The sequence below is a fragment of the Hakea prostrata genome, chromosome 7, assembly GCF_041222555.1.
Source record: "Hakea prostrata isolate BN-2017 chromosome 7, UWA_Hpros_2, whole genome shotgun sequence".
In the NCBI taxonomy this organism is placed as follows: Eukaryota; Viridiplantae; Streptophyta; class Magnoliopsida; order Proteales; family Proteaceae; genus Hakea; species Hakea prostrata.
The window spans coordinates 39880535-39894022 of record NC_142606.1 but is presented as its reverse complement, the minus strand read 5'-3'; the positions used below and the strand labels follow the sequence as shown (position 1 = coordinate 39894022).

Genomic DNA, 13488 nt, shown 5'->3' with positions numbered 1-13488 from the left:
TTCTAAACCTTAGCGGCTGTTTTTGACGGCAAGACCAATTGATCCTCAGTTGGCTTGTTGCCCCAGTGTCTGAATGAGTACTTCCTCACATCGTTTCGGCTCAAACTTCTCTTGAAGCATGGGAAAAGTTAAATATTGTTGGTAATATTGTTTGCTCTTCAGTCTTGATTTCTTCTTCTAGATCTTTTGATAGTTCTTTTTGAATCCTAGATTCTGGAGCTAATTGTCATATCATTGCAGATTTAGCACATTGGGCAATTCAAGAACCTTATTCTGGTTCTTAGCATGTTGTTGTAGGTAATGGAACACCTGTGCATATTTCTCATGTTGGAAGATTAATGGTTCAGTGTTCTAGTCATGAATTTTGGTCAACTGGGGTTTTGTGTGTTCCTACAATAAGATATAATCTACTCTTTGTCTCTAAATTTTCTAAAGACAATGGAGTTTATTTTTTGTTTTACTCAGATTGTTTTGTGATTAAGGATTAGACTCACAGGGTGTTGTTACGAAGACAGATTTTTAATGGATTGTAGGCTGTTCAATTCTCTCCTAAGCAGTGTTCTACTACCTTTTTGCATGCTCTCAAGAATCGTGTTGTTGCCATTGTTGTTTCTTCAGAATCTATTCCTTTTTCAAGTGCTATTGATTCTCATACAACTAAGTTTGTTAGTTCTTCAACTACTATTTTTGTTGCTTCTGTTTGGCATAGGCGACTTGGGCATCCCGCCTCTGCAAAGACTATTCAAGTTTTACGAAAACTTGGTGTAGGTAACTCTGGGTCCTTGACAAATTGCAATGCCTGTCATTGTTCAAAAAGTCATAGACTGCCTTTTGTTTTGTCTTCTTCAGTTAGTAGACGACCATTGGATGTCTTGCATAGTGAGTTGTAGGGGGCCAACTCCTTTTGTTTCTTATGATCACTTTCGTTACTATGTTGTTTTTTTTTATGAGTATACGAAATATACTTGGTTGTTTCCTATGAAACAAAAATCAAATTTGTATGTTGTCTTTATTAAGTTTCAAAAGCTTGTGGAGAATAACTTTTCTAGTCGCATTTCTACTTTAAAAATAGATGGGGGGGGGGGTCTGAATATACTAAATTGTATAAGTTTCTTGCTGATATTGGTATAGCACATCGTATCTCTTGTCTCTACACACCATCCCAAAATGGGGTTGCCGAGAGAAAGCACAGACACATTCTTGAGTCAGCATTAGCTCTTCTTTTTCAAGCTCATCTCCCACAAATTTTTTTGGATTGCTGTTGTTCAAACTGTTGTGTTTCTTTTAAATCGGATGCCTCTTGATGTTTTAAGTAATTGTTCTCCTTTAGAATCATTGTTTGTGACTGTTCCAGAGTACAATTTTCTAAAAGTATTCAGCTGTTTGTGCTATCCTTGGTTAAGGCCTTATGCTCCCACTAAGTTACATCAAAGGTCTATATTTTTCTTGGGTATCCAACAGCTTACAAAGGATATTACTGTTTTGATCCAGTGTTAGGGCAAGCTCTACATATCAAGACATGTTGTGTTTGTCAAAGATCATTTTCCATATGAAGGAATGGTACACTTCTTTGCTTGTTTACCAGTTGAAAATTGGCTCTCTTCAACGTTATTTCCTGTTCTATTTCCCTGTTCTTCTCAGAATAAGTATACAGGTTGTAATGTCAATGGGGTTTTGCAATGTAATGAGGTTGATTCTTTTGGCCCATCTCTCTTTGTGGGACCACATAATGTATCTATTAATGAAATTCTCCCTACCCCTTTTAGTAATGGGCCATTGGGACCCATAGGTGTTGCTGAGTCTAATGGCTCATTTCTTCCCCCACTTGCACCAACGAATCCTTCCTAGTCCTATGATTTAATTGGGACAGCTCATTCTAGCCATCTACATGTGTCTACATTGCCTTCCTTGGCTCCTACTGCTAGTGCAAGAGATTCCCAACAAATAATATTCTTCCAAATTCAGATTTTGATGACGCTGACTTGCCTAATTCAGCTGTTGAGCCTTCTTTACCTATTGATGGGTCTACTAAATCTAGAAGCAATGGTTCTGTTGACTTGGATTTATCTAATGGTCATTCCATGCTTACTCGTTCTAAAACTGGATCTCTTCGTCCTAAGACTCCTCTAAATTTGTTAACTACTTGTGAAGAGGCTACTAGTGTTCCTTCTACTTATTCCCAAGCTGTTAAGTGTTTACATTGATGACAAGCAATGCAAGATGAATTCAACGCTCTTGTATAGAATGGAACTTGGGAACTTTTTCCCTTCAATTCAAATCAAAATATAATTGGATGCAAATGGGTGTTTCCTATTAAACGCAAATCTGATGGATCTATTGATCGATACAAAGCCCGTCTTGTGGCTAAAGGTTTTCATCAGTGACCCGGGTTTGATTTTGATGACACTTATAGTCCAGTTGTCAAGCATACTACCATTTGGCTCATTTTATCCATTGTTATTTTCAATAAATGGCCAACACAACAATTAGATGTTTCCAATGCCTTTCTTCATGGTGATTTAGAAGAACATGTTTTTATGGAGCAACTAGTTGGTTTTGTTGATCCTTCATGTCATTCTCATGTACGTTTTCTTTGCAAATCTTTGTATGGCTTCAAACAAGCTCCACGGGCCTGGTATAAAAAGTTCATCGCTTTTGTTACCTCTATTGGTTTTAAAGGCTCTCGAACATATACCTCTATTTTCTACTACAAAAATGCATCTGTGACCGTTTATGTTTTTGTTTGTCGATAATATTTTGGTCATTGGTTGCAGTTTGGACGCTATCTCTTCTTTGATTAAGTCTCTTGCTACTATTTTTGCTATCAAAGATCTCGGAGATCTTCATTATTTTTTGGGAATTGAAGCTTGTCGTACTCCTCAAGGACTTCTTCTCTCTCAACACAAATATATTATAGGTTTATTGGCACAAGCGAGAATGACTGATGCTAAGCCTGTGACTTCTCCTATTGCTTATGGTGTTTCTTTATCCTTGACAGATGGGACTTTGTTGTCTAATGGTACTGAGTATCGTCGTGTTGTTGGCACCCTCCAATATCTTGCCAATACACGTCCGAATATTGCTTATGCGGTGAATCATGTCTCTCAGTTTATGCATTCCCCCATGGATGTTCATACGGATGTTCATTGGAGTGATGTAAAACGAATTTTACGTCATTTTCGCGGAATGTTTTCTCTGGGTTTATTCTTCTCCGCTAAATCTTCTATGTCTCTCACTGGCTACTCTGATGTTGATTGGGCTAGAAACCTAGATGATCGTTGCTTTGTCATTGGTTTCTGTGTATTTCTTGGTCATCATCTCATTTCATGGAGTTCGCACAAACAACGCCTTTTTCTCGCTCTTCCACCAAGGCTGAGTATCAAGCTATTGCTTGTGTTGCTACCGAGCTTATTTGGGTGCGATCTTTGCTTGGTGAGATTGGTTCATATCTTCTTGTTGTCTTGTTGTCCCTGTTATATGGTGTGATAACCTTGGAGCTACCTATATGACCGCAAATCCTATTTTTCATGTTCGAACAAAACATGTTGAGATTGATTTTCATTTTGTGTGTGACTTGGTGGCCTCTCGCCAATTTTTGGTTCAATATGTTTCCTCTGTTGATTAGTTGGCTGATTTGCTTACAAAGGGTTTGCCTCATCCTCGTTTCTTTTGGTTACGTGACAAGCTTATGGTCCTTGACCCATTGCGCTTGCAGGGGTGTGTTAAGGATATACCGTCAGTTTAGAATCTTTGTATACATCTTTATATTGTACTCTATAAATACCTACTTGTATCCCATATAAATACAATACATTTTACCTCTCAACAAATTTTACTTGTATAGTTGGGAATGGACGAACCATATCTTTTGGTGTGACCCTTAAATACTTTTTCTTAAGTATAGATGTTTCCCTAGTCTTCCTTGTGATGATCATCATTAAAAATGGGGGTGTGATTTTAGGAATGGCAACAATAGGGATGCAGGGAAATTATCAAGTGTCACTACAAAAATTAAGGGTTTTTGAAACAAAAATTTTTCATAGCAAAAGCCCTAAACGGTAGTAAATAACAATTATCTGTTGGCTTTCCATCGGATGGAGACCCATCGTAAATTTTTGTAATTGAAATGAGGAACTGTGGGTTGTAAATTCTTTAGTCATGGTAATCATATATGGTAGCAAATACTTCACCTATATGCTACGATATTCAAGTTCCATATAGCAAATAATGCGCTCAATGCTGTGGCCATTCTCTTCCATAGTTTTAGTTGCACGAAGTGGGTCTAGCTAGATCTATTTGATTTCGAAATTGAAAATGCTTACAGTTCCAAAAAGTTTTCTTTTCTAAAAAAATAAAAATATTATTTAGGTTTCAAATAAATCCACGTAAATAATCCAATTTTTCTCCTACGCAAAGTTTCATTTAGTAAGAAAATAAGAAGAAAATACAAACATGAAAAATAGATCCACTTAATTGAAAGCATCTTCATCATCTTATTCTTCTTCTTCGGTCTCAATATTCAAAACACAAATCCCCATCGAAAAGATAAGAAGAACGAATTTTTTTTCATATCAAACCTAAAGAAGACTGCATAGACAGTAATCATTCCCACACTTCCAATAGATACGCCCTCCATAGATTGACATAATAATTTACAAAACACAAAACAGAGAATCTACAACCCCAGACACCATGTAAGAAATTTCCCAAGGAAAAAAAAAGAAGAAGCTAGAGAGATGAGAGTCATTTCTCTTGATTGAAATAACTAAAATTTGAAGATGGTCAGGACTCTAATTAAGCTCTTGACTTGAATGGCATGGCCCTAATGATGATCTGTTGGTTAACAGCAGCAACAGCAGCTGTAGATGGTTGCCAAGTGCACCAAGAGGATCCACATGCATGTCATCCCCAGGGCTTTTCTGTATTGTAGATGATTGCTGCTCGAAGACTCCCAGTTGGGTTGATACCTGTTCCTATGATGGGGATGGTTTCTAAGTGCACCAAAGAACACTGCAAACCCTAATAAAAAAAACATGATAAACTCAATAAATTAACCTAGAATTTTTTTTTTTTTTAAATCCTATTAAAGGACAGATTTATTGGACCCAGTTCACCTCAATCTGGAAACCCAGGTGAGGTTGCATAAGCCAAGGTTGTGCTGCATCACTTGTCAACAATAAAATATCGTAAACCTTGATGTTAAATCACAGGCATCCGACCAAAGTGGAAGTACAAAATAATACCAATCCAAGCGTATAATGTTTCTTATGATGCCCTCCTCTTGTGTGTTGTATCTTTAGTAATAAAAGAAAATGAAAATAAAACAAGAGAAAGGTGATGTCTGGGTGAATATGGGAATGGAATGAGATCGGCAAAGACGATCAGTGACAGAGGTCACCAGATAATTCAGCAAGAAGTACCAAAATGTAGGTAAAATAAAATGGCAGTGGCTGTTTTGAAAAAAAAAAAAAAATGAGAGAAAACACCGAAGTGACAAACCCTCTCGAGAGAAAACACCCATAAGACAGTTCCAACACAAAATGGCCCCATGTCAACAAACAAGCTGCCCTTTTCCATCCTAGTGTGTTGTCTACTATAAAGTGAGAACATTCTAGAATTTTCCTTCGCTAGTTTTAAACTAACCAGATGAGGCCATTAGAAAAAACTTACGTAACCAAATTTAAGAATCAACCAAGTTTTTTTTTTAATAATCAAAAGAAAAGAGTACAACGCACTAGGCGAAAGAGAGACAGTACATCACTGATTAGACTAAAACTTTGACGGGCATTATACTGCACAAGAGACTAAGGCTCTTTTTGGTATCAATTATCATTTTCAATTATGAGTTTTTTTCATTATTTTAAATTGTTTGGCATCTATTATCAGTTTTATTTTTTATTTAAAATAATAGAAAAAACTTCCAAAATTCATAATGGATTTTTTTTTCTATTGCAGATTATGGTGAGAATTTCATTCTCTTCATTTATGCATAAATTTACTTAAAATTTTATGGTAAGTGAGGGTAAAATAGTCAATAAACATTTATTTATTTTTATTTTTTTATTTTATAAAAACCATACTCTTTCCTCTTTTATCACTATTCACTATTATTTTCTAACAATTTTTTATTTTGATACCAAACTTATTTTTCTTTCACTAGTATTTTTGACAAAATTCATCATTGACCAATAATGAATTCTTATACTTATATATTTTAAATAGGCATATTAGATAATGATAATTGATACCAAAAAGAGCCTAAAAGGCATTGAACTTCCAATTGTCTAAGCATATTAGAGAAGGAGGGTATTTGACAACTACTGGACTAACTAGTAATAAAAGAAGAAGTAGGTAGAATTGCCAAGGCTTGATCCTAGGACACGGCAACAACTCAGACAGGCTTCTGCAATTCGACCTTAATTACTTCCTCCAAGACTGATTTTGCTTTGGCTTAGCCATTAATGCGCTGAATTGTTAAGTGCCGGTTTCAGCCATTAGATCGAGATCTTGGTCAAGATTTCGATCCCAACGAAATCTCAACAATTGATTTTCAATGGTCAAGATTTTGTTGGGATCAAAATGTTGATTGTTAAGGATAATAACGGTTTTTCGCAGTCTGAGGGCAAAACAAAAAATCACAGGCAACCCTAGCCAAATCTAGAGTTGCCATAGCCACCACTACTCCATGCTTGCAAGGCTTCAAGAACTCCACTCAAACTCAATTACTCAAGAGACTCCAACAGATCCACAAGTGGATTAGACTCAGAGTTGCACTCAAACACACAAGAAACATAGTTCATACCAAACACAAATAGATAACTTGAGTAATTCGAACTCTAGAGTTAGAGTTCATGATTAATGTCGACAGGACTCTTGTAATGATAAATATTGACCGAGATCTCAAACTACGGCCCATGTTGTATCGCTTAACGGTTCAGCACATTTAATTCGCTGAACCGAAGCAAAATCCCTCCAAGGCCAACCCCTCCTTCGTAGTCCTAAATAGCCTTGCTGGAGTCCATCTAGAACAACTTCAAGCTGGAACTGGAACACTGATATACTAGTCTGGCAGTCTATACAATGTCCATTGCGGACCAAAAAATAGCTCCATGTCCACTAATTTAGACTATGCATGAGAGAGAACCCCTGCAAGTAAGAGTAGTAGCATGAATCTGTTGTCATAGACAAGAAGAGATAGATTGTAAAGCAATATTACATACATGGTGATCATGATATGTTAAAAACCAATGATCTAGCAGGAGGACGAATTACAAGCAACCAAAGCTAGAAAAGGATAGTGTTGAGAATCTTCATAGGACAAATAATCGATCACATCACTTATGACGAAGGCATTTTGAGCCTTCCATATATAATAACAAGAGATAGTTAGGGTAGAGAAAACCCATAACAGCATTTGGGTATCCCGTATTCCACTTTAACTTGAAACATCAGTCAATGGATAGATCTAAAATGGACTGTGGAGACACCAATTCAGACTTGACGCCCAAGGACCTGTTGACGCCCAAGGACCTGCTGCTATAATTTTTTTGGAGACTGGACGAACGGAAAAAGAAAAGAAAAAATGTCACACAGATTCAACCTCAGCACCATAAATCGGAGAAGAACTACCTGAAGCCAACAACTTACCTACTAATGCTTTAACTAGAAGACCATTGCATAAAACCGTCCAGGAAAAAAAATTATAGCTGGGATGTAACTGGTTTTTTTCCCCTTAGAGAAATGCCACCATTTAAGATACTTAATTCCAATACCAGAGAATCAGAAGAAAAATGGATAATAGCCATTTGAGTAGAGGATTTCCCGGCAAGTGAAAGTGTACATTGCCAAGAGTCAGCTTCAGAAGTAATCCTAGAATTTAAAATCTCAGAAACAAATTGAGCAGGTGAGGCATGGGAGCATTGAAGACAAAATATTCCACACCCTAGAACCTCTCTTTTTCCAAACATTTGGATCCATCGGGGAAGAAGATGGCAAGTTATTTTTCTTCAAACCCTAGACCATAAAGAAGAAGGTCAGATATAAATCTCCACGCTTGCTTTAGATTCATGGCCTAGTTATGATGCTTGCAAGGAAGTCGAAACCCTAGCCCTCCCGTTGACTTAGTTTTGAAAAGTAAAGACTTTTTTAATAGGGGAAAAGTTATAAGTTGCTCTACCTACATTACCATTCTGATTGCGTAGTGCAATAGCCAATAGAGTCCAGAAACTTATAGACTCCCTAGGGAAGGAGAAAACAACCCAAATGATATGAAGAAATGGAAGCCAAGACGGATTTTATTAAGACCTGCCAACTTGCGAAGGACATAGTAGTTGACTACCAAGTGCATATATAATCTAGCTGCAACCTTATCTACCAAGAACTCAAAAGTCCTTGGCCCGTGAACAAGTGTGGAAGAGATACGTTCCCAAGTATTTACTAGAATGGTCCATTTTGTGAATGACTGTTTCTGGCAAAAGAGGCTTGATCCTGAAGAGATTAGTAGAGAAGTGAAGGTCACTCTTGTTAAAGTTAATGCTTTGTACCAATAAGTCAGAAAACAAATCCAAACCACCTCGATGGTACCAAGGTCATCCATGGATGCTTGACGAAAAAAAAGGAACCCCTCATCAACAAAATATAAATGGGTTATTTCTGAGCCAGACAAGCAAACCTTAATTCCTCTAAACCCCCTAATCCCCTACAAGCATCTAGGATGTGCTAAAGACCTCCATGACACATAGAAAGTGGTAGAAGCTCAAGGGACATCCCTAACAGATACCATGAGATGGCTTACAGAAATCAAAAGGGGAACCATTCAAATTGACTGGAAATGAAGTTGAATCAAAGAGGGTCTAAATTAATGAAATCCAAGGATCACCAAACCCTGAGAATCTAAAGATATTCAAAATAGGCCCCGTTCAGTCCTATCATAAGTTTTTGACGTGTCCAATTAGATTGCCACAAATCCCTGTTTGCCCACTTGCTTACAGTAAAGATTGAAAGGGCAATAAAAATGTCATCATAAATCTACCAGCTAGAAACAGAAGCCCCTTGGAGAGGGAAAATGAATCTAGGAATATAGTTCTTAAGGCAGTTCTCTAATAGTTTCAACTTTCAAGAGAATTTTAGAACCAACTATATGCTTCTTGGTCTGGAATCATTAACAGAGGATGCCTACTGCAATTTGGGAATTAGGGCAATCAAGGTGTGATTGGCAATTGGCACCAAAAGGAATGAATCTCAAATTTTAAAAAATTGAGCCACAAAAGAGCAAGCAACAAACTATGAGATCCCAAAACTTTTGATAAAAACGGGCTTGGAACCCATCAAAGCCCGAAACCTTGAATCAAGCAAAACTTTTAGACTACGAGGTCTCAAATCTGTTTATGGTTTTTGTATATATATATTTTACCTTTTTTAAATAGAAATAGGTTGTATAAATTGTGCCAAACACTACCAAAAAAAATTATTTGAACACAAATTAAAAAAAATGAAAACCATCCGAAAAATTGCCTAAGTTGTCATGCAATGTCACTGAGTGTCAAAAATTATTATTATGTGTGGCTTCGACAAACTTATATCATACTACTATTATAAATGCACAAACCCATGGAAGATGGCTTTATTTTTTTTTCTTCTAAAATACCTTAAACTTTCACTAGATGGGTATATTAATTATGTTCAAATTGTAATTTAATGTGCATAAAGATAATAATATAATAATTTTTATTAATTGATATTTCTTTAATTAATTTCATTATATATAGAAAGATGAAAACAAATCCTTTGTCTTACACTTGGCATCCTTGAGAGTCACAACATTGGAATATTAGATCACCAATAAATAGATTCATTCACCTCCACATTGTCCTTGGAGAGATCTATCTTCTCCTAACTCATGCCCTTCTTATGAAAAAGTAAAACAATGCTGATGCTTAAATTAAGAAAAATTAACTTCAAAAGTTAATTAAATACACTTGACGAAATTAATTTCAGAAATTAATTGAACACTTTCAAAAATTCGGGAAGCAGAAACATCAGCCATGATAGAGATTTTGGGACGTATGTTGCAATCTCTTCATCTTCGCTAATTTATCTGCAAGCGCACTGGTAACATCAGATGACCAAAGAACTAAGAACCTCGACTACCAAGTCTTTTGATATTTCAACAAATACAACCATGCCACCCACCAACCTCTTCCTCTCATCTCACCACCATTAAACTGACTCTTTAGTGGCGACCTCTTTCCTCATTCATCTCCTAGGTTTGATTGTCTTTCTTCATGTTTTCTTTTTGAGTCTCTGAATTTTGTACTATAACCAAAGATCTTCCATGAGTGTATTTAGGGTTTTTTTTTTTTTATTTTTATTGGTATCCATGAGCGTATTTAGGATTTCACAAACATGTATCTTTTGATTAACTAGATAGGATGAAGAGCTTTGTTTTATTTCGAAGACGAATGACTTAATACAGGAGAACACCAAGAAACCAGGTGCAGGTGATATATCATATCGGATTGTCAAGAGAAGGTTTAAGAATGATTGCAAAGATTCCTGAGGAATAAAAAAAAAAAAAAAACAACAATGTGTGGGGTGATGGGCCCCCCCCCCCCCTTTTCTTCTTCTTCTTCTTCTCCCCCTCCCCCCCCTCTCCCCTTTTTTTTCTCCTCCTCCTCCTCCCCCCTTCCCCCCTCTCCTCTTCACTTCTTAGATTTTTTTCTCTTTTCTTTCTCATTTCTCCACTGTTTTCCTTTTCTTTTCCCTTATTTCTAGTAGATGCCAGGTTTGGAAGCAACTGCCTCGGATCTGAAAGTTTTGATGTTGCGTGCCCATGCTATAAGCCTTTGTACTGTTGCTTCTTGCCAACATTGCAGCCTCCACAACTTCCTCAGCAAGAGCTAGTTCCGCAACATCATCTAATCACAGATTTGGCAAAGGAAAAGTCACCGCTGCTGAAGCACGAAGTCAAGTGGCAAAACTTCCCTGCACGTCTGACTTCCCACTAGATCCAGTAGTTGTTCAAGCTATAGTTGTTTTGCCCTTGTGGCTTGTTATCTCTCTGCCCTTGTGGCATGTTTTCTCTTTGCCCATATGGCATGTTAGTCTCGGCCTTTGTGGTGTATTTTTGTCTTTTTGGGCTTTTGTTATGGAGGATGTGTATTTCGCATCTTTTGAGCTGATTGATTGTTGTTATATTTACAACTTTATTTCTAAGGTTTTATTGGGATTGACCCATACTTTAGCCTGAAAGATCCTATCTATTGCATATATGACAGTTTGGTCGAATTCTGCTCATTGGTTTTGGATGTTTCTGTTCGAACCTTGCGTTTTCATTCATCTATATTTTTGTCTTTCTTTTTTTGATATATTTCTATACTCCTTTCAAGTTTAATGAATGTAGTTTTTCTTCTTATAAAAAAATTGAAAAAAAAAAAAAAAAAAAAAAAAAAAAAGAGAGGGTGATGGGGGGGGAAAAAAATTGAGGAATTGAAAAAAAAAAAAAAGAGTAGCTCATCCCTTGCCCCCAACCCCCCCACCCCCACCCCGCCCCAAAAAAAAAAAAAAAAAAAAAAGAAAACAACAACCCTATGGATAAAACGTACAAGGGTGGTTTTACTAGAATAACACATCCAATCCATTTTCTCAGGGCCTGTTTGGTTACTTGAGTATGGAGATTTCAAAAATCTAGAGATTTCAAATTTATGGAGTCATAGTTCATAAAATTAACTGTTTTGTTAACCTGAATCTTTGGAATGAAATCTGTAAATTCATCTTGAAAAAATATCTATGGAGTCATGGTTCAATGTTTAGCGCTTTTATAGTAAAATTTCACATCATACCCATAAATCTACAGATTCATGTAAAAATGTGAATTCCTAAATTTCATGAATCTAGGGATTCACACAACCAAACATGTATCAATCTCCCATTTGTGAATCTAGAGATTTGAAGAGACAAATCTCTAAATTCATGTAACCAAACAGGCTTTTGGAAAGATCCACATCCTCTATTTCTTAGACTAACCCCAATAAAATGTTTTACTAAAATGAGAATAGACTAACCCAAATAAAATGTTTTACTAAAATGACAGCTGTGGGATTTGAACCCACGCCCTTTCGGACCAGAGCCTAAATCTGGCGCCTTAGACCACTCGGCCAAACTGTCTTGTTGTGTTCATCTTTGCAACTAATTAATATATCATTTATCTGGCGCCTTACTCCACCCCTCCAAAATGTCCAACTACGTTCAACTAAGAAAGTATATATGTTTTTTTTTTTTATTTTTTTTCCTGTTTTTTGGTAGAAAATTATTTGTTTTGTCAATGATACAAAATCGAGAAACCCTTAAATCCTTAGTAAAATGAATTAAATATAAGTATAGAAGAAAATCTGCAACTTTGCATGGAGTGCACAAACCTTATGCCCATTGTCTAGGCTATAATAAGGTTGGGTTGGGTGGGCTTCTCAACCTTGACCTTGCCCTTGCAAGGCCGATCAAGCTAGTTCATGTAAAACTTAACACTATCTGAGCTCAAAATTTTGGCTGGAGTAAGGGTGTCAATTCATACAATGTGCCATTTAGTGAAATTGAAATTGGGCCATTTATACCATACCGAATAATTATGGTATAGTATCAACATGACATTGCTGTTGTTTGATAAATGGTATGAGCCATATTGCACTGATGTTGTGCTTAATATCAAAATTACAATATTATTGTGCATATCTTGAACTGATGCATAATAGTTATATTGATGCTGCTCCCGATTAAACCCCCTTCAAGTCGAAGACGATGAGTCCTACAAAAAGGGTTAGACGCGGGTCGGCTAGAGTACCGGACAATCGCCTCCGATGGCTAAGTCAAATAGTGAACATATTAAGGTCTCGTGCAAGGATTACACAAGACTATGCTCAGAATGTATTGGATGCTTACCGGAGGGGTATGTCCTTCTTATTATACTGTAAATGTTACCTTTTATGTATTTGGTAAGTCTACCCAACGGAGGCTATTGTTTCTCCTGAGATCATGCCTCCATGTCGTTGGTCCCGCTTGATCAGTGACGGAGTTTACCTTCCTCATCGAGAATGGTTGCTATATTAGTCAGGCGTACATCGCGCCTCGATCACGCCAGTCGGTTATTATCCCGACTGAGGATATGTGGAGCCCCGGCCGGGTAGGAAACTTCAATATCATAAGCCCCCTATCCCGATCGTTGTTTACAACATGTGGGATAGCAAGGAAGTTAAGCTGTTGGGTGTATTTGTCCCTCCCGACTCCTAATCTTAATGGGTCCTCCTCAAACAATATCATCTCACAATCTGTCAAGTTTCTGAGAGTAATGGTTATCCATGATTGAGGAAACTATCGGTGATTGTCCCGAGGACATTTGTATGTAATGTAGAGAAAGTTAGGTTAAGAGTAAGAGACGTATCTGCTTATGATCATATGTAGTCTCGTTGTCCATCTCGACCAAGTCTGTTCCCGAGT

General features: G+C 36.9%; 1 non-coding gene across 1 annotated transcript; it reads right to left on the bottom strand.

The window, feature by feature from the left end:
• Positions 1 to 12085: 12085 nt before the first annotated feature.
• On the bottom strand, positions 12086 to 12165 carry TRNAL-UAG (transfer RNA leucine (anticodon UAG)). Its single transcript has one exon. It is a non-coding gene; the product is annotated as a tRNA-Leu (tRNA).
• Between the last annotated feature and the right edge of the window lie 1323 nt (positions 12166 to 13488).